The 19,204-nt window shown below is 45.7% G+C and overlaps 1 protein-coding gene across 8 annotated transcripts in view; it reads right to left on the reverse strand.

The window, feature by feature from the left end:
- inpp4b (inositol polyphosphate-4-phosphatase type II B) overlaps positions 1–19,204 on the reverse strand; it is a 1,315,761-nt gene that overhangs the window by 450,397 nt on the left and 846,160 nt on the right. Inside the window, exon 1 of one of the 8 annotated variants that reach the window (XM_072495641.1) lies at positions 4,014–4,034. The exons of the other annotated variants lie outside the window; for them this stretch is intronic. The gene's annotated coding sequence lies outside the window, so the exon portion shown is untranslated. Of the gene's footprint in view, positions 1–4,013; positions 4,035–19,204 lie in introns of those variants that run through there. 8 annotated transcript variants of the gene reach the window in all.

Raw genomic sequence — 19,204 nt, forward strand, 5'->3', positions numbered from 1 at the left:
CACTTTAGTAGCTATCTAACAATGATATTCTATACAAAATGACTAAGTTGGTCTTGGGATTCGAGGAATGTCAAACAAATGAGCAAGTAATTCAAAAATGAAACATTTTTATCTAACACCCATAATGATAGTGGTCTCTGTCTTTCTGTCAAGCTGCACCCAAGATTTCACATTAAATTATTTCACTTAAATAAATTAGCCAACATTGGTACAGAGTAGCCCTAGAATACAGACATTATGGCCTGGACAATAACTGAGTAACTGCAGTGTGGGAAGTGGACAGGTTGGGGGAGGGAGGTAGATTTAGTAGCCAGGAAGCCCATACATATATGTTGGAAATTTTAAATTTAAATTTAATTTAAAGGTACCGGCCAGAGACTTCCAGTGACGGCATGTAAAAAGCAGTCACACAGGAGGTGGCTCCTGCCAGGGTACTTTGATTTTGGCCCTTTTTGCCCAGTTTTCGGAGGTGATTTGGGGTGGAACTCTGTTAGTTCGATGGGATAAGAAGCCCAATAAATACAAAACCAGGCAGCAGAAAAGTAAAGAATCGTCTTCAGACACGCAAACTTCAAGAGCTTTGTCTGCTGAGAAAATGGTGAAGGCATCTGCTGCATCTTTTTTTTTTTAAAAAGGATATTTTATTCCAAACATATTCAACATAATAACACAAACTTAACAACCAACAGAGTACACAGTTTGTATATTTTTGACCCATTTACTCCCCCCACCCCCTCGACAAACGGCTCCTCAAAATATAGCCATGAACAGCGTCCACTGTACCTCGAAGCCTTCCTTCGACCGCCCTGAGAGCAAATTTGATTTTCTCCAACCTGAGAAACTCGTACAAGTCTCCAACCATGCCGCAACCTCTGGCGACGTGGCCAACCTCCAATTCCAAAGTATCCGTCACTTGGCAATCAGAAATGTGAAAGCAACGACATCGGCCCCCTTCCCCTCCAGCAACTCCGGCACCTCCGACCCAATGATCTCCACAGAGAGAAGGAGTTGGAGTTACCATTGAGCCCAGAGGAGATCATGAAATACATGGGTTTGATGCAGTCGGGTAAGGCTCCAGGCCCAAACGGACTCCCGATTAAATTGTATAAGAAATTTGTTGGTCAGCTGATCCTGTTGTTAGATTTGTTTAACGATCCCATGTCCCAGGGGTATTGCTGGTCACACGGTGCAGGCATTGATCTCCTTGATTTTGAAAGAGGATAAGGATCTGACAGAGTGTGGGTTGTATCGCCCTATATCGTTATTGAATGCAAACGCTAAGCTGTTGCCGAAGTTCTGGCAATGCGCTTGGAGACCTGCCTTCCAAGGGTGATGTCAGAGAAACAGACTGGGTTTGTTAAGGGAAGACAGCTATCGGTCAACATATGGCGACCACTTAATATTATTTTGCCCCCTCTCAAGTGCCTGAGCGAGAGGTGATTATTTCAATGGATGCTGAAAAGGTAATTGAAAGGGTGGAATGGGGCTATCTGTTTCAGATCCTTGGAAGTTTTAGTTTTGGGCCTAGAATTATATCTTAGATCAGTCTTTTTACGCAGCCCCCACCGCGACGGTTCATACGAATGCACTGAGCTCAGAATATTTCCAGTTTAATAGAGGTGCAAGGCAGAGTTGGTCATTGTACCCCTCATCCGATTGTTTGCCTTGGCAATTGAGCCTCTGGCCATAGCATTGAGGTCATCTACCAGGTGGAAGGGAAGAGAGCGGAAGGGAGGGCGAATAAGGTGTCCTTGTATGCAGATGATCTGATGTTGTATATATGGATCCTCTCTCCAATGTGGAGGAGATAATGAAACTACTTAGGAGTTTTGGCTCCTTCTCGGCGTATAAGTTGAATCTGGACAAATGCAAATATTTTATGGTGAACTCTCCGGGGAAGGGTGCTGATTTGCCTTTTTGCTTGGCCAGCTTTCGTTATCTCGGAATCCGAGTGGCCCACAACTGGACTTCGCTTCATAGACTCAGGTCCGAATTCCTCCACCCCGCGGCCGCAAGAACGCCACGGGCGAGACGCGGACAAAGGAGAAGTCCATTGACCTCGGGCGGAATTCTCCGGTCACCGGGAGGATGCAGCTGGAGAATCCCACCCTCAATTTTACTGGTCTAGTGAATTGAAGAAGTGGGCCAACTTCCCTCTGTCCTTGGCGGGTTATATGGACCAGAAGAACTTCAGGCAGGACTTTCTGGGCAGGCTTCAGCACCCCACTGTTAGGTTCAAATGGAGGTCAGAAGCCTGTACTGTGCGGGGAGCAATCGGTCATCTGTGATTTTCCCCAACTCACCAAAATGACCAGAGGGTGGCTTCTCATCAAATTAAGGACGATAGCCTCTTGAAGACGGCCCTCCAGCAGTGACGAATCAGAAGCTGGCATTTTAAGCCTGGGGGTGCCCTTTCTCAAACTTTAAAATTTTTTAAAAGCCCATAACGCTTGGGCCAGCATTGTGGAGGGGGCACCCCTTCACTGGGTACCCTGTGGCTACAATTGAAGCCAGGCACGCAAGAGTGTCCTCAAAACCTGTCTGCCGCCGCCAGAACATCTTCAGGCAGCTGCCCTACCATCCTGCCTCCCACCATTCATCCATCCTCTGGGTAGCTGGAGGTCGAGTGGCAAATTCCAGCAGGCCTCAGACAATACGCCTTACTGGGCTATTAATTCCGGTAGCTCTGCCTGCCATCCCCCCCACCTCTCCCAGTCCCATTCTACCTTTGGGAAAGTGGCGCAGGGGTATGATGGAGAAGGGGAGGGGGAGTGTGTGTGGCACGCAAGCCAGCGACACACTATACATGTGCCCCCCCACAACCATGCTCATCCCACTTAAGCCTAACATTAAGGCCTCCAGAATGATCAGCATGTGCGGATCCAGTGGAATTTGGAATGTTCACTATACTGCTTTCCAAAGTACAGCAAGATCACACACGGCAACATTGCATATTGATAAACTGAAATAAAGCAATTCTGGTTTTCTGTTCAATCCCCGCACTCAATGCAATCACCTACATATTAGCAAACTCCTGATCAGAGAGAGCAAGAACTCACGCAGGGGAATGACCTGGAGCAATGAACCCACGAAAAATATTGAGAGTAAATAATGCAATTCTGCGAGTTTAGCACGAGCCTATTATTGCTGGCAAAGCCGTTGAAAGACAAGTTTTTGTACTGTTGTTATAGACCAAAGCAATGCTGTCGGCACAAAATGTTATCCAAAATTTCTGACTTATGAAACGTGCTTTTCTATTGCACATTTTATCAGGATGAATACACAGAAGATCATTGATCCAAGTGCGTACAGTATTAGCAATATACAATGTTTTCCTGATGTTCTCACACAAAGTCATTGCTTTCCAGTTAAATATTTATCAAAGGTTTCTCTTCGTCACTTGTTTTCACCAGTCGCAAATTGCTTTGTTCCCAAGTTCAATTATTTTGCAAGCACAAGTTAATCAGAAAACCACCAATTTTTTTACACTTTTGATGAATCATAGAATTTACAGTGCAGAAGGAGGCCCTTCGGCCCATTGAGTCTGCACCAGCTCTTGGAAAGAGCACCCTACGCAAGGTCAACACCTCCACCCTATCCCCATAACAGTAACCCCACCCAACACTAAGGGCAATTTTGGACACTAAGGGGCAATTTATCATGGCCAATCCACTAACCTGCACATCTTTGGACTGTGGGAGGAAACCGGAGCACCCGGAGGAAACCCACGCACACACGGGGAGGATGCGCAGACTCCGCACAGACAGTGACCCAAGCTGGAATTGAACCTGGGTCCTTGGAGCTGTGAAGCAATTGTGCTATCCACAATGCTACCGTGCTGCCCACGGAAATAATGTATGAAATAGTATATGACCTCATTTCTGAGTTAACAGGTGAATTGATCATTTTTAAGGGGACAAATTGGAACATATGTTAACATTTGATTCAAATTGTACAGGGTTTCGAAGTAAAATTACAGCACAAAATAGGTTGGATTAATTCCTTGTGCTTACCTCTATGTCAACAAGAATGCTGTCACTGATGCCTGTGGAGAATGTCCGGAACTGTCACCGTAAATGATTATGACTATGCACGTCAACAAAACAGCACACAAAAGTGAAAGGAAAAACACTAGCAACCACATTCTTGATCATCTATTCTCAGCACAGGAGACAGAGCGTAAGGACGTGGTAGGCTGCTAAATCCAGTAAACCGCAAGCAGTTAAAAATCAACAGATGAGGCCAGCTCACAACCCAGTGCACGTCCTCAATTTTGAAAGCTTGTACATCACGACAAGGTGAAATTCTCATTTGCAATGTTAGCATTCCAATTTGATTGCACATTTCAATGAACACCGAAAGCACTTTTTATTCATTTTTATTTCTGGACAAATGCTTCTGCTTAGGAAGATGGCAGTGTTTTTCTTCATTTGAAATAAAGTACCAGCACCGACTGCTCACATACTAATCACTGCACACAGCAGACACACGAACAATTATCCTTTCCTTCGCAATAGTAATTTACCTCAGCTCCAATCTCAACAGAGTGTCCTAATTACAAGAGCATGAATGTTTCCCTCGAAATGAGGTTGAAAGTTTAGGATAATTTCTCCTGTAATCTAGACACGTCAGGCAGGGTTTTCTCTGCATGCTTCCGAAACCCCGACAGGGTGAAAAGTGAGTCAGAAGCCTGCACTGCGTGGGAAGCAGTCGTTCAATGTGATTTTTGCCAAGGTAGCCAATTAAAGGGCAGAGGGAGGTATACCCATCGAATTAAGGTCGGTGAGGCCTTCCTGTGAAAGGAGCAGCACTTTGTGATGACAGGTAAGTAAGGGAGAGGGATCTTTAAAATGGGGGTGCACTCTTTTCAACTCCTTAAAATCTAAATTAGAAAATGGATTTTGCCCCCAGGTCACCACTATAGGGGTGGGAGCCTCTCTACAAAGCAGCCTGCAGCTGCTGCTGCAGTACCCAAGCAGGCAAGCAGGACCTCTGGGTTTGAATGGATCCCTGGCTTCAAGTCTGCTGCTGGGAGGCCATATCCAGGTTGTCATGATATCACACACACACACTGGTGGACAGGTAGTTGAACCAACCAACACACACACAACATCGCAGCCAATCACCAGTGAGAGCACACGCACTATAAAACAGGGAAAACCACAGTTCCCGCTCATTCTACCAGGAGATAGCTCAGAGCACAGAGCTCACAGCGTGCCACTCAGGCATACACTATGTGCTGAGTGCCTCACTAAGATAGTGCTAGGGCTATTTCCACAGGTAAGCTGGTGAAGTACGAACCACAGCCAGAAGTTAATAGTTATTATTGTACAGAATAATAAAACAGAGTTGTACCATCTACAACCGTGATGGTTCGTTTGTGTATCGGAACACCCAACACGACATGATACCAGGCCTGGAAACTCACCAGCGACTGTGAGACCTACCTGCACCTCTTCAGAAACCCGCCATCCTGCGCCATGGAAACCATCAGCCCGCCGCAGCCGCTCCGGATCACTGGAAATCGTGGCGTCAACTGGAGGCTGTTTAAACAGTGCTTCCAACTCTTCCTAGAAGCCACAGACAGGGAGAATGTATCGGACACCAGGAAGATCGCCCTCCTCCTCTCCATGGCAGGGCAACACGCCATCCACATCTACAACTCCCTGGCATTCGTGGAAGGCGGGGACAAGACGAAGTGCAAGACGGTCCTTCTAAAATTTGAGGAAAACTTCAGTGTGGAAGTTAATGAGAGCTTCGAGAGGTACCTCTTCCAGCAGCGCCTGCAGAGTAAGGATGAGCCTTTTCAATCTTATTTGACACACCTCCGTATCTTCGCGCAGTCCTGCGGCTATGAGGCCACCTACGACTCCATGATTCAGGATCAGATAGTTTTTGGGGTCACCTCGGACACCCTATGCCAGCAGCTCCTCAAAATAAAGCGCCTCACCCTAGCCACCGCCATCAAAACCTGCGTCCTCCACGAAAACACGACCAGCCGGTACTCCCAATTTCAGGCGGCTGAATCGGCACAGCAGGGGTCCTACGAGGCCGAGCGGGTCCAGTCGATCGAGTTCCACCCGGCCATTTCGCCCGCTTTCCGGGGCCTCCTGCGCTTGTACGCGCCAAAAGAGGGGACGTCGACGCAGAGGGACGGGATGCGCAGGCGCGCTCTACGCAGGTCCGCACCGCGTATGCACGGTGGCGCAATGAACGCCATGATGTCACGACTTGCGGCAACTGTGGATCCGCACACTTAAAGCGGCAATGTCCGGCCAAAGCGCGACAATGCCTCCGCTGTGGCAGGATGGGCCACTACGCTGCCTGCTGTCGAACAGCTCAACCTGCCAACTCTCTGCAATTCTGCCAGCTTCGCAGGGACGTGCGGGCCATTCAGCCCCCATACACCGAGTCATACCCTGACGACGTGCAGACCGGTGATACCGACGACCGGGAACCCTTCCGCGTTGCGGTAATAAAACAAGAACCGGATGTCCCCAAGTCGGACCCACCAGCCGATGCCAGTGCACAGCATTAATCCGGGCGATGAATGGTGTGCCACCCTAACGGTCAACCCGAATTCGCCGCCCACCTAATAGACTGGACTTATGAGCCTGTTTGCACATTGGACTCACTGAATTGTTTTGCAATACTGTTAACGTGTTTCTTTCTTGTCGTTCCAGAAGTTCTCTTTCGATATTTGCTGATTGCACTTGTTTTGTTTGTGGTACACCCTCGTTGCTCTGTTACACCTGACACCTTCCTATGTATATAATTTAGCCTCATGTACATGTTGTAAATATTGCACACACATACTCAGATGTACTCAGTACTCACCAATATTTATTACCATGTAGGGACATATCCTTGTGAAAAGGGGGGATGTCATGATATCCACATTAACATATCATGGTGCAATCACACACACACACTGATGGACAGGTAGTTGGACCAACTAACACACACACAACATCGCAGCCAATCACCAGTGAGAGAGCACACACTATAAAACAGGGAACACCACAGTTCCCGCTCATTCTATCAGGAGATAGCTCAGAGCACACAGCATGCCACTCAGACATACACCATGTGCTGAGTGCCTCACTAAGATAGTGCTAGGGCTGGGTCCACAGGTTAGCTGGTGAAGTACGAACCACAGCCAGAAGTTAATAGTTATTATTGTACAGAATAATAAAACAGAATTATACCATCTACAACCGTGGTGGTTCGTTTGTGTATCTGAACTCCCAACACGACACAGGTCCCTAAATTAGTGGTGCAATCAGTTATAAATAGTTCTGTCACTTCCTGCAGGAACCTGGAGACTGACTGGAAAATTAATTGGCATTGTGCAACCATTAATGAGCCGTGTCATTTACCTGCTACCCACCCAACTGGCAAACTGGTTGGAGGGGCAATTTTTAGCTCCCACCTGCCTCCAATCCCGGTCCCAACGAGGCTTAAAAATGAACTCTTGTGCGACTGCATAGAACAAACAAAGAACAACGAACCGTACAGCACAGGAACAGGCCCTTCGGCCCTCCAGGCCCGTGCCGACCATGCTGACCGACTAAACTACAATCTTCTACACTTCCATATCCCTCTATTCCCATCCTATTCATGTATTTGTCAAGATGCCCATTAAATGTCACTATCGTCCCTGCTTCCACCACCTCCTCCGGCAGCGAGTTCAAGGCACCCACTACCCTCAAGATTGCATCTTGAAGAATTGGATTGAAATTTATTTCAAGTAGAACCTCTAGAGCTCACAGAAAAGAATTTCCATCCAGCAACCTCAGATAGTTCAAAGTCGGATCCCAAAAGTGGCAGAACTATTTACAAACTGTAATTGCACCACCTTTTTCACACAGCAATGGAAAGAAGATAAATCAATGAATCATTCCCGAATGTGTTTGCCAAGGTTCAATGCAAGTTGCTCACAAACGTTGGGCAAAATGTTCTCTTTTTGCTCCAAGTTCTGGCTCTGGCGAGAAAGCTGGAGTGCAGCTCCCTGGCTGCACAGCTGGCTTTTCCCAGCAGATAATGCAGCACTTCAAGAAAAAAAATGCTGCAGGCATCGCTACAGCTGTGACACTGGCGGGGCAGGGCCTGTTAGAGCTGACAATGCCACCTCCATAGAGATCAGGGCACCATGTTTGAGGGGCATCCTGATCTGCACTAAAAAAAAAGTCCAACCCTCCACCAACAGATAAGGGGAACCCCCCCCCCCCCCCCATCCCACACATGCACCAAGAAACCCACCACTCCCCACAAGCATTGGGGTAACATCCTCCCATCCCCATACGAGCACAAGGGCAGCCCCCCCCCCAATATGAGGGGAAGCTCCTCATCAATGGAGCTCCCCAGAAGAGACTGCCAGGGCAGTACCAAGGTGCCAGGAGGCAGTACGCTGGCATGTCCCTCGGGTTTCCCCCCAATCCCTCCCAGAGTTCCCTTCAATGGCACCATGCTTCTAAACATCTTTTTTAAACCTCGGCAGCGTGACGTCACCTCAGCGAGGGGGAATTATAAATGTGGGCAGAACGTACGGCCGGAAGGCCTTTACTGATAGTACAATTTATTAAAAGATATTGAGATGAGGCGGGATCCTCGTGATGTCACCGGCGAGGGGCGGGCAAAATCAAAAAACGGGATTGTGCCAGCGAAAATCTCGTTTTCTGAATCTCGCAAGATTTTGCACCCACATCGCTGTTTGCGCCCATGGTGAACGCGAGCGTACAATCGCTGTCATTGTCTTAGAATCATGCCAAAAGCAGCATCAAAGCATTAAGCACATACATTTATTTTGGGATTTCCAGGGGGGGGGTTGGGGAGAGAAAGAGAGAATGTAATTGCAACAGAACTATTCAATTTCTCTATGCTTCTGAAAGAATATTGAGGGGGCCACATCCCGAAGCATTGCACAATCCAACATCTGGATTGAGGATGACAAAATACAAATGGGCAGTCAGCCTCAAAGAAATTTGATGCATGGGGAGAAAAAGATAATTGTATTGATATATTCTGTTTAAAATCTCTTATGTTTTCATAATTAGCTTTAAACTCGAAAGTAATTATATCTTAACATTTGAAATCTAAGCTCATTTTCATTTGATTTGTTCCAGGGTGATGCACGCAATTGTCTTCCGCATCTCTTGAAGTCAGCAGAATCCAGAAGATACCTCTTCAATGCATATCAAGCAGTCACAAGTTGCTGCTGTTCCAGTGGATTGCATCTGCCACACAGCATCACTCATTCCCACAAGGTCAATTTGTTTATTTTTAACAAATTCAGCCCCTGAAAAGCCTTTACTATAGTTGGTCAGTCGGAACGAAGTTTAAAAATAAGTAGAAGGAAACAGCAATTTCCAATGCAGTTTTGGGTGCTGATGTACTGTGCAGTTATTGCTTTAGGCTGCCATCCGTTAATTATGGTCTTTACACAAGTCCTTTAACTATAGATTTTAAAGAACTCTGAACAATATTACAAATGTTGCCATCCCAGTTGGTGTTATAACTGGACGGGAAGAATGGAATCCTGACTCAAATGATAGCAACTTTAATTTTTTTGATAATATGTGGTGGAACAGAGTCACTGCACCGCTAATTCGTTTTACAACAAGGAAAAAGACATTTATTAAACATGAAAAGTGGGATTATTATTCAATACTCATTTACACCCGCTTAGCATAACAATTACACACAGCATGCGCTATTCAGCAGCCTCGTTGTGCCCGACCTGATGTCGGAATGAGGCCGTTGAATCTTGTGACGCTCAAAAGATCTCGCGAAAGTCAACGGAATCTCGCAAGACATCAACGATCTGGATCTCACCCTCACTGGGCATGATCCAGATCAGTATATTTAAATGAGCCAGATGGTTCATTTACATATTCGCTTGCCGGATTCATCCAGCGTCGGGAGCTCAATGGCCGCACCTAGGAGCCCTTATGAGGGCGCCGCTTAGGGTCCTCACAAATGTGGAGCAGGCGTAACAGCATCTGTGGAGATCTCCCAAGCCACTGGAGACTCCTGGGCGGTCGGGGACAGGGCACCCTGGCTCTTCCTCTGGCACCTTGGCACTTTCGGGCTGGCATACTGGTAGTGCCACCCAGGCACCCTGGCAGTGCCACATTGACACCCTGGCAATGCCAAACTGGTACTACCTGGGTGCCTGGGTGGCACTGTCAAGCTTGAAAGGGCACGGCTATGGTGCCAGACTGGCAGTGCCAGTCCAGGTGTCAGGTTGGCACTGTGAAGGTTCAGGCCCCGGGGGCCTTAGCAGAGTGAGGGCGGGTTCCCCTGGGGCCTCCACAAGGTTGGGCGGGGGAGGGGAGTTAAACATCGGCCTGAAGGGGGTTGAGAGGGTAGATTGGGCCAGCCTTCCAAAATGGCGCCCCGATCTCCGAGGAATCTTTCTTGTTGAAATCACTCGAAGTGCGGACTCGGCGGTGAGAATCTTCCCGAGACTAAAATAAACCAGCAAAATACCATTTGGCGCATGTAGAAATGGTACAGCAGCTATCATGGGAGATTTTAATGTAAATGTCGACCAGGTCGGTCAAGGCAGCCTTGAGGAGGAGTTTATAGAATGTACCCGCGATAGTTTCCTAGAACAGTATGTAATGGAACCTACGAGGGAACAAGCGGTCCTAGATCTGGTCCTGTGTAATGAGACAGGATTGATTCAGGATCTCATAGTTAGGGATCCTCTCGGAAGGAGCGATCACAATATGGTGGAATTTAATATACAGATGGAGGGTGAGAAGGTAAAATCAAGCACTAGTGTTTTGTGCTTAAACAAAGAAGATTACAATGGGATGAGAGAAGAACTAGCTAAGGTAGACTGGGAGCAAAGACTTTATGGTGAAACAGTTGAGGAACAGTGGAGAACCTTCCAAGCGATTTTTCACAATGCTCAGCAAAGGTTTATACCAACAAAAAGGAAGGACGGTAGAAAGAGGGAAAATCGACCGTGGATATCTAAGGAAATAAGGGAGAGTATCAAATTGAAGGAAAACGCATACAAAGTAGCAAAGATTAGTGGGAGACGAGAGGAATGGGAAATCTTTATGGGGCAACAGAAAGCTACTAAAAAAGCTATAAGGAAGAGTAAGTTAGATTATGAGAGTAAACTTGCTCAGAATATAAAAACAGATAGTAAAAGTTTCTACAAATATATAAGACAAAAAAGAGTGGCTAAGGTAAATATTTGTCCTTTAGAGGATGAGAAGGGAGATTTAATAATGGGAGATGAGGAAATGGCTGAGGAACTAAACAGGTTTTTTGGGTCGGTCTTCACAGTGGAAAACACAAATAACATGCCAGTGACAGATGGAAGTGAGGCTATGACAGGTGAGGACGTTGAGAGGATTGTTATCACCAAGGAGGTAGTGATGGGCAAGCTAATGGGGCTAAAGGTAGACAAGTCTCCTGGCCCTGATGGAATGCATCCCAGAGTCCTAAAAGAGATGGCTAGGGAAATTGCAAATGCACCAGTGGTAATTTACCAAAATTCACTAGACTCTGGGGTGGTCCCGGCGGATTGGAAATTAGCAAACGTGACACCACTGTTTAAAAAAGGAGGTAGGCAAAAAGCGGGTAATTATAGGCCAGTGAGCTTAACTTCGGTAGTAGGGAAGATGCTGGAATCTATCATCAAGGAAGAAATAGCGAGGCATCTGGATGGAAATTGTCCCATTGGGCAGACACAGCATGGGTTCATAAAGGGCAGGTCGTGCCTAACTAATTTAGTGGAATTTTTTGAGGACATTACCAGTGCAGTAGATAACGGGGAGCCAATGGATGTGGTATATCTGGATTTCCAGAAAGCCTTTGACAAGGTGCCACACAAAAGGTTACTGCATAAGATAAAGATGCATGGCATTAAGGGTAAAGTAGTAGCATGGATAGAGGATTGGTTAATTAATAGAAAGCAAAGAGTGGGGATTAATAGGTGTTTCTCTGGTTGGCAATCAGTAGCTACTGGTGTCCCTCAGGGATCAGTGTTGGGCCCACAACTGTTCACAATTTACATAGATGATTTGGAGTTGGGGACCAAGGACAATGTGTCCAAGTTTGCAGACGATACTAAGATAAGTGGTAAAGCAAAAAGTGCAGAGGATACTGGAAGTCTGCAGAGGGATTTGGATAGGCTAAGTGAATGGGCTAGGGTCTGGCAGATGGAATACAATGTTGACAAATGTGAGGTTATCCATTTTGGTAGGAATAACAGCAAAAGGGATTATTATATAAATGATAAAATATCAAAACATGCTGCTGTGCAGAGAGACCTGGGTGTGCTAGTGCATGAGTCGCAAAAAGTTGGTTTACAGGTGCAACAGGTGATTAAGAAGGCAAATGGAATTTTGTTCTTCATTGCTAGATGGATGGAGTTTAAGACTAGGGAGGTTATGCTGCAATTGTATAAGGTGTTAGTGAGGCCACACCTGGAGTATTGTGTTCAGTTTTGGTCTCCTTACTTGAGAAAGGACATACTGGCACTGGAGGGTGTGCAGAGGAGATTCACTAGGTTAATCCCAGAGCTGAAGGGGTTGGATTACGAGGAGAGGTTGAGTAGACTGGGACTGTACACGTTGTAATTTAGAAGGATGAGGGGGGATTTTATAGAAACATATAAAATTATGAAGGGAATAGATAGGATAGATGCAGGCAGGTTGTTTCCACTGGTGGGTGAAAGCAGAACTAGGGGGCATAGCCTCAAAATAAGGGGAAGTAGATTTAGGACTGAGTTTAGGAGGAACTTCTTCACCCAAAGGGTTGTGAATCTATGGAATTCCTTGCCCAGTGAAGCAGTAGAGGCTCCTTCATTAAATGTTTTTAAGATAAAGATAGATAGTTTTTTGAAGAATAAAGGGATTAAGGGTTATGGTGTTCAGGCCGGAAAGTGGAGCTGAGTCCACAAAAGATCAGCCATGATCTCATTGAATGGTGGAGCAGGCTCGAGGGGCCAGATGGCCTACTCCTGCTCCTAGTTCTTATGTTCTTATGATGTGTTTCGGTGCTGCAGGTGCCGAGAAATACCCCACTAAACACACCATTCAGCGGACTTTAATTCAGAACTGCTGAATCACCCCCAGGCTTTAGGATTAACACGTATTACAAAGTACATTTTAAGCTACAATGGTCTCATTAACACAGAAAATTCCTTTTAAACATAGCTGATTACTATGGGCAAATATACTCTCCACTCTGAACACCAAGTGAATGTTTGTGGATGTCTCCTCAGAAGCCCCCCCAGACAATTATCATGTGAAAGTTTCCAAACTCCACTCACAAAACACACTTTAAAATCTTACTCTCACGAATACGTTTTCCCTCATCGGTTTGCATTCAAGACCAGGTTTTCCAAATGACACCTTCAAACAATGCTCCTGCTTAATTTTTAACAGCAAATCCAGTCCAGGATTTTATGCCAACCCCTTTAGAATTTCTTTTGTTTTGACTGCTGCGTAAACTGCTCTCAATTGCTTTAACTCTCGATTCCCAAACTGTGTTAAAATGGAGTCAGACGTTTGTTTTACCATTGAAGGCTGCTGTCCCACTTTAAATCTGGTTACTACAATTGTCTCTTTAACTCAGGACACCACGTTTACTCTGAATAATGGTCTTTGTTCATTTAACTCCAGACTTCTTGGACACCTCTTAATTTCTTTAATTTCCTTAACTAGCTGCTCTTCAGATCTGTTCACTTGTTATTTTAATCATTACTCCATAGTATGGGTTTTCTTCTAGCAAAGCTGAGAGAGGTTCCCTCTCTAGCCTTCTAAACCAACTGCTTTGTGCAAAATTGTGAGCGCTGCCTTACGACATATCTCCAACTGGCCACAAATTCAGCTAAAATCTAAAAGCTTCTCTATCTTACAAGACCCTAGTTACTAAGCAACATCCACATACTTATGCCTTTTATATATTCTTCAGGCCCGAGCCCTCTCTAAGCAGAAAATAAACTGTTGGAACTAAACCAACCCCCACACATTCAAACACCTTTGTCCAACATGAATTTAACTATAGGTTTTATCCTGCCATGCACAGAAAGATTAAATTAAACACACATAAAACACTGGGCAGGATTTACTGACCACCCCGTTGTGTATTTATCGGCGGAGGAAGTGGCCCACCAGCGGGATCTGCTGACCCCGCCGTTGTCAATGGGATTTCCCGGTGACAGTGCCCCTCGTCGCCGGGAAACCCATGCACTGGCATGGGATTGGAATTTCCCGCCAATGTGAATGGCTGGTAAATCCCGCCCTAATCTTATGTCTAATTCTTACCAATCCAAATCCAAATCCCTTAAAACTACATTTGTTTTCCTAACACAAATTATATATTCAGAGGCATGTGCCTTGATTTTCAAAATAATTATTTAACTTCATGATTAGCCAGATTGTAAAATTATCTGTTGTAAAATTAATTATTGCCACAAATCCAAAAATATAAATCTAACTTTAGTGCTGAAGCAAAATATAGCAGATGCTGGAAATCTGGAATAAAAACAGGAAATTTCATTAGTACTCAGCAGGTCAAACCCACAGGTGGGTTTGCAGGCAGGAGCTCATAAAATTCTCCAGGAGGCCTTCCTACGACCCTCCCACACCCCCCCAACCTGTCTGCAATTTTACGGGGGTAGGTGACGCCTGGAGTGGCCACCCATCCTCACCCATATTAAGACCCTTTAATGGCCACTTAAGGGTCTCCTGCTGCCCAGCCTCAATTCAGAGGCAGGGGGTAATCCCAGCATGTCGCCCTGCTTAGGCTTCCCAAGCACCTTCCTCAAAGGCTCCCTTTCCACATCGAGCACCCATCCCTCAAGGTTTGTCTCCCTGTGGGTGACCTCACCATCAAAACCACCACCCCATTGGGCCTCACCTGCCCTTGCTTCCATCAAAATCACACACTTAACTGGTCCCAGACTCCGGGACTTGGAATCTTGGGACCGCTTGTAGTCCCAGTCCTGGTCCTTACTGTTACAGTGCTGCTAGGAGTACAGAGCTGCTGGCTGATTAGATTGGCCAGTACGCTCCAAGCCAGGAAGTCTCACCCCAGCCAATTAATGTTCTTCAGAGCAGCTGTAATTGTGTGTGTGTGTGTGTGTGTGTGTGTGTGGGGGGGGGGGGGGGGGGGGGGGGGGGAGTGTTCCCTGGGGCAGGTCGGGTAACCCCACTACCTGACTCACTGTTTCAGGTCAATTGAAAGCTAATTTGGTAGGCGCATTTATATGCGAGTTAATAACAGTAAAACTAATGAAAGTAGTCAATGATTCTTTGAAATATTACAAATTATACTTGGTGCAAAGTCAATCCCTGCCATCAAATTTATTCCCACCAACATTTCACAACAATGTGAATACGCAGATCATTGCAAATCGATACATATTTTTATATTGATCACAATAAATATAGTCAGTTCTTGACCTTCCCACCGCTAGTTGTCACCTTACTCGATCACTGGCAACTACCTTCCCAATCCTTTGCCACTGAGGCTTTCGCTCCCAAACGTCCACTTCCTGACTGCCCACATTTCCCAACTGATATTTGAAACTTGGATAACACTGTTGTTGCAGCAGTCAGATCGACAAGTCTTCTTTGACAAGCTGCACATCAAGCCTATCCATTCAGACTCAGAAAATGATGCCTGTCTATTTTGGGAGCACTGTCCAGACCAATTACTTAATAACTTGTCACCATGCCTGCATTGAAAAGATAATTAATTCTGCATAATATGCTTCTAGGATATAGCTAGAACCTCGGTATATTGTAACATTTAAAAATAATAAGCAAAATGGCTTATTTCAAATTGGCCTGTACCAGCTAACGCTACATAACTGTGGTATTATCATAACTGTAAGAACTGCTAAGCCTTGTGGGGAGTGTGTGTGCAAGAGGTAGCTAGAGAGAGTCAGAAGCACAGATAGTGTAAGTGAGAGCAAATCATAGTTTAAACCAGTAGTGAGATTAGCTGTAGATGAGTGTAGTTTAAATGTTATTAATCAACTGTGTATTCTTTAGGAGTACGTGTCGAATCCAAGTTAGTGTTAATAAATTTATTGCTTTGTTTAAGTTCAAGCTATTTTGTGGTCTATGTGAACACTACGCCAACCATCCTGAAATAAGCAACACAAAGAACATCACAACACTAAGACAAACTTCAGGCGAACATCTTTCAAAAACATCGTAACAGATCTTCAGAAGTGATGATAACCAAAAAACGAAGTGATAACTGGGTTTGAGCTAGCCTCAGGATTTTATTCATAATTCTTAGGACATTTTATCACCCAAATAATCTGAAAGCCCACCGAGTTCAATGCCTTGTTGCCTTCACATTGATGATGCTGCCATACTGTTGAAATCATAGAATCATGGAATTTACAGTGAAGGAGGCCATTCGGCCCATTGAGTCTGCACCGACCCTTGGAAAGAGCACCCTGCCCAGGCTCACACCTCCACCCTATCCCCATAGCCCAGTCTATACATATTTCTAAATATACATGAGAGATTAAAATTTTAAAAACGGTGATTGAGTCCATGTAATTACAAATGTGTTGCACAATAAACTAATTTGGAACAGCGAACCTCACATGCTGCTCTGGAACTTCTTTGTATGCAGAGATCTTTCGGGCATAATTGAAATAAGTGTTATAATTGTTATAAAATTGATATAAAGGGAATCTGCAACATACTTGGGCTTGAATTTGAGGAATAATAATTAAACTAACTGCTTCACTGCTGAAGGGACAGGATCAACTCACCCCATCAGTATGATCACAGCAAGATCAACCCTGCAAATGAATTCAGCTATCATATAAGCGACGTACAAATTCTATTTCAGAGTTGTACGCCTCGCAGTTTTGTATTCATTTAAATCAAGCGCAATTGGCTATATTTAAACTCTTAAATTCCGCTTCGTTTAGAACATAGAACATACAGTGCAGAAGGAGGCCATTCGGCCCATCGAGTCTTCTCCGACCCACTTAAGCCCTCACTTCCACCCTATCCCCGCAACCCAAGAACCACTTCTAACCTTTTGGGTCACTAAGGGCAATTTAGCATGGCCAATCCACCTAACCGTCTTTGGACTGTGGGAGGAAACCGGAGCACCCGGAGGAAACCCACACAGACATGGGGAGAACGTGCAGACTCCGCACAGACAGTGACGCAGCGGGGAATCGAACCTGGGATCCTGGCGCTGTGAAGCCACAGTGCTAACCACTTGTGCTACCGTGCTGCCCAACAAACATACAAAAATGAAAATTTGAAAATTCACTGAAGGCATGATTATCTAAAGCCTGTCAGTCATTAGCGAAGTACAGCCAAAGAGATCTCTACCCACCTTGCAGTATTGAGAAGACAAAATAATAACAAACAGCTGAAATTCTTTCTTCAGAATTACATATCCGCTGAAGTCGTCACTTCAATCAACCCTTTAAACTTAGATAAAGGTTTCTATGGTTACAGAGTTGAATCCAGCTCACCTCACAGTTTAAATATTAACAGCTAAGCAAGGAGCTTAAAAAAGAAGAGGAACTGTCCAATTTTCACTCTATGATGTAAATATAGCATATTCAGAAAAATTACATCCGGAACAGATTTTTTTCATACTGGTTAAAAAGGTCACAAATCCGAAAAGCAGTTTCAACAATGTTTAATACTCACTTTGACATTTAATATGGGTGCGATCTAACGGAAATGTTTCTAAGTGTGATAGCGAGCGGGAACTGCCGTATGTTTCCAGGCGGCCAACCCAGTGAGGCTGTCACTGGTATCTAACGTTAATTCGGGCACTTAATGATACCTCACAGACTTGTGTTTGAACCAGCAAGGCTGGATGCTAGGTTTTGGGGATGGGAGGAGCAGGGGTTGCTGGAAATGAAGGACTTATTTTTGGAAGGGCAGTTTGCGAGTTTGGAGGTGTTGACTGAGAAATATGAGATTCCGTAGGGGCAGGCCTTTGGGTATGTGCAGGGGCTTTGCAAGGAAGGTTTTCCCAACTTTTCCAATGACACCTCCCTCCTCGTTGTTGGAGGCGATGTTATCGGTGATGGGGTTGGGGGGGGGGGGGGGGGGGGGGGGGGGGGTCATCTCGGCGATTTATGGGAAGGTTTTTGAGGAGGATATAGCATCGCGGAAGGTGGTTAAGGCCCAGCGGGAGGAGAAGCTGGGGGTGGCATTGGAGGAGGGGTTGTGATGTGAGGTGTTGCGGAGAGTGAATGCCTCAACCTCGTGTGCAAAGCTGGAGTTAATACAGTTAAAGGCAGTCCTGATGAGATCGAGGATGAGCTGGTTGTTTGAGGGGGTGGAAAACACTTGCAAGCAGTGTAGGAGAGGTCGGCCAACCTTGTACCGGGCAGCATGGTAGAACAATGGATAGCACTGTGGCTTCACATCACCAGGGTCCCAGGGTCAATTCCCCGCTGGGTCACTGTCTGTGCGGAGTCTGCATGTTCTCCCTGTATCTGCTTGGGTTTTCTCCGGGTGCTCCGGTTTCCTCCCACAGTCCAAAAGACATGCAGGTTAGGTGGATTGGCCATGATAAATTGCCCTTAGTGACCAAAAAGGTTAGGAGGGGTTATTGGGTTACGGGGATAGGGTGGAAGTCAGGGCTTAAGTGGGTCGGGGCAGACTCGCTGGGCCGAATGCCCTCCTTCTGCACTGTATGTTCTATGTACACATGTTCTGGTCCTGCCCAAATTTGAAGAAATTTTGGGGGTCATTTTTCAGCACCATGTCAGCGATCTTGCACTTGGATTTGGAGCCCAGTCCCCTGGGGGCAATATGTGGCATGTCGGATGTGCCAGAGCTGCTGACGGGAGCGGGGCAGATGTTTTAGCCTTGACCACGCTGATTGCCTGCAGGCGGATCCTGTTGGGGTGGAGGTCAGCCTCTCCGCCCAATGCCTCGGTATTGCAAGGGGACCTGATGGTGTTTTTATATTTGGAGAAGGTTAAGTTTACCTCAAGGGGAGCGATCGAGGGGTTCCACAAGAGATGGGGTCTTTTTATTCTTCATATTAAAGAGTTTTATACTGTCAGCTGCTGGGGAGCGGAGGGGGGGGGGCTATTCTTTGAGTTTTTAAGGGTGTTGGTTGGAGAATGGGGTGGATGGCGTTCATTGTTTTTGTTGCTGTTGTTCTTGTTATTTTGCATTGTTTTGTTTTATGTATAAAATGTTGAAATGTCAAAAAACGA

The sequence above is a fragment of the Scyliorhinus torazame genome, chromosome 3 (assembly GCF_047496885.1).
Source record: "Scyliorhinus torazame isolate Kashiwa2021f chromosome 3, sScyTor2.1, whole genome shotgun sequence".
Taxonomy (NCBI): Eukaryota; Metazoa; Chordata; class Chondrichthyes; order Carcharhiniformes; family Scyliorhinidae; genus Scyliorhinus; species Scyliorhinus torazame.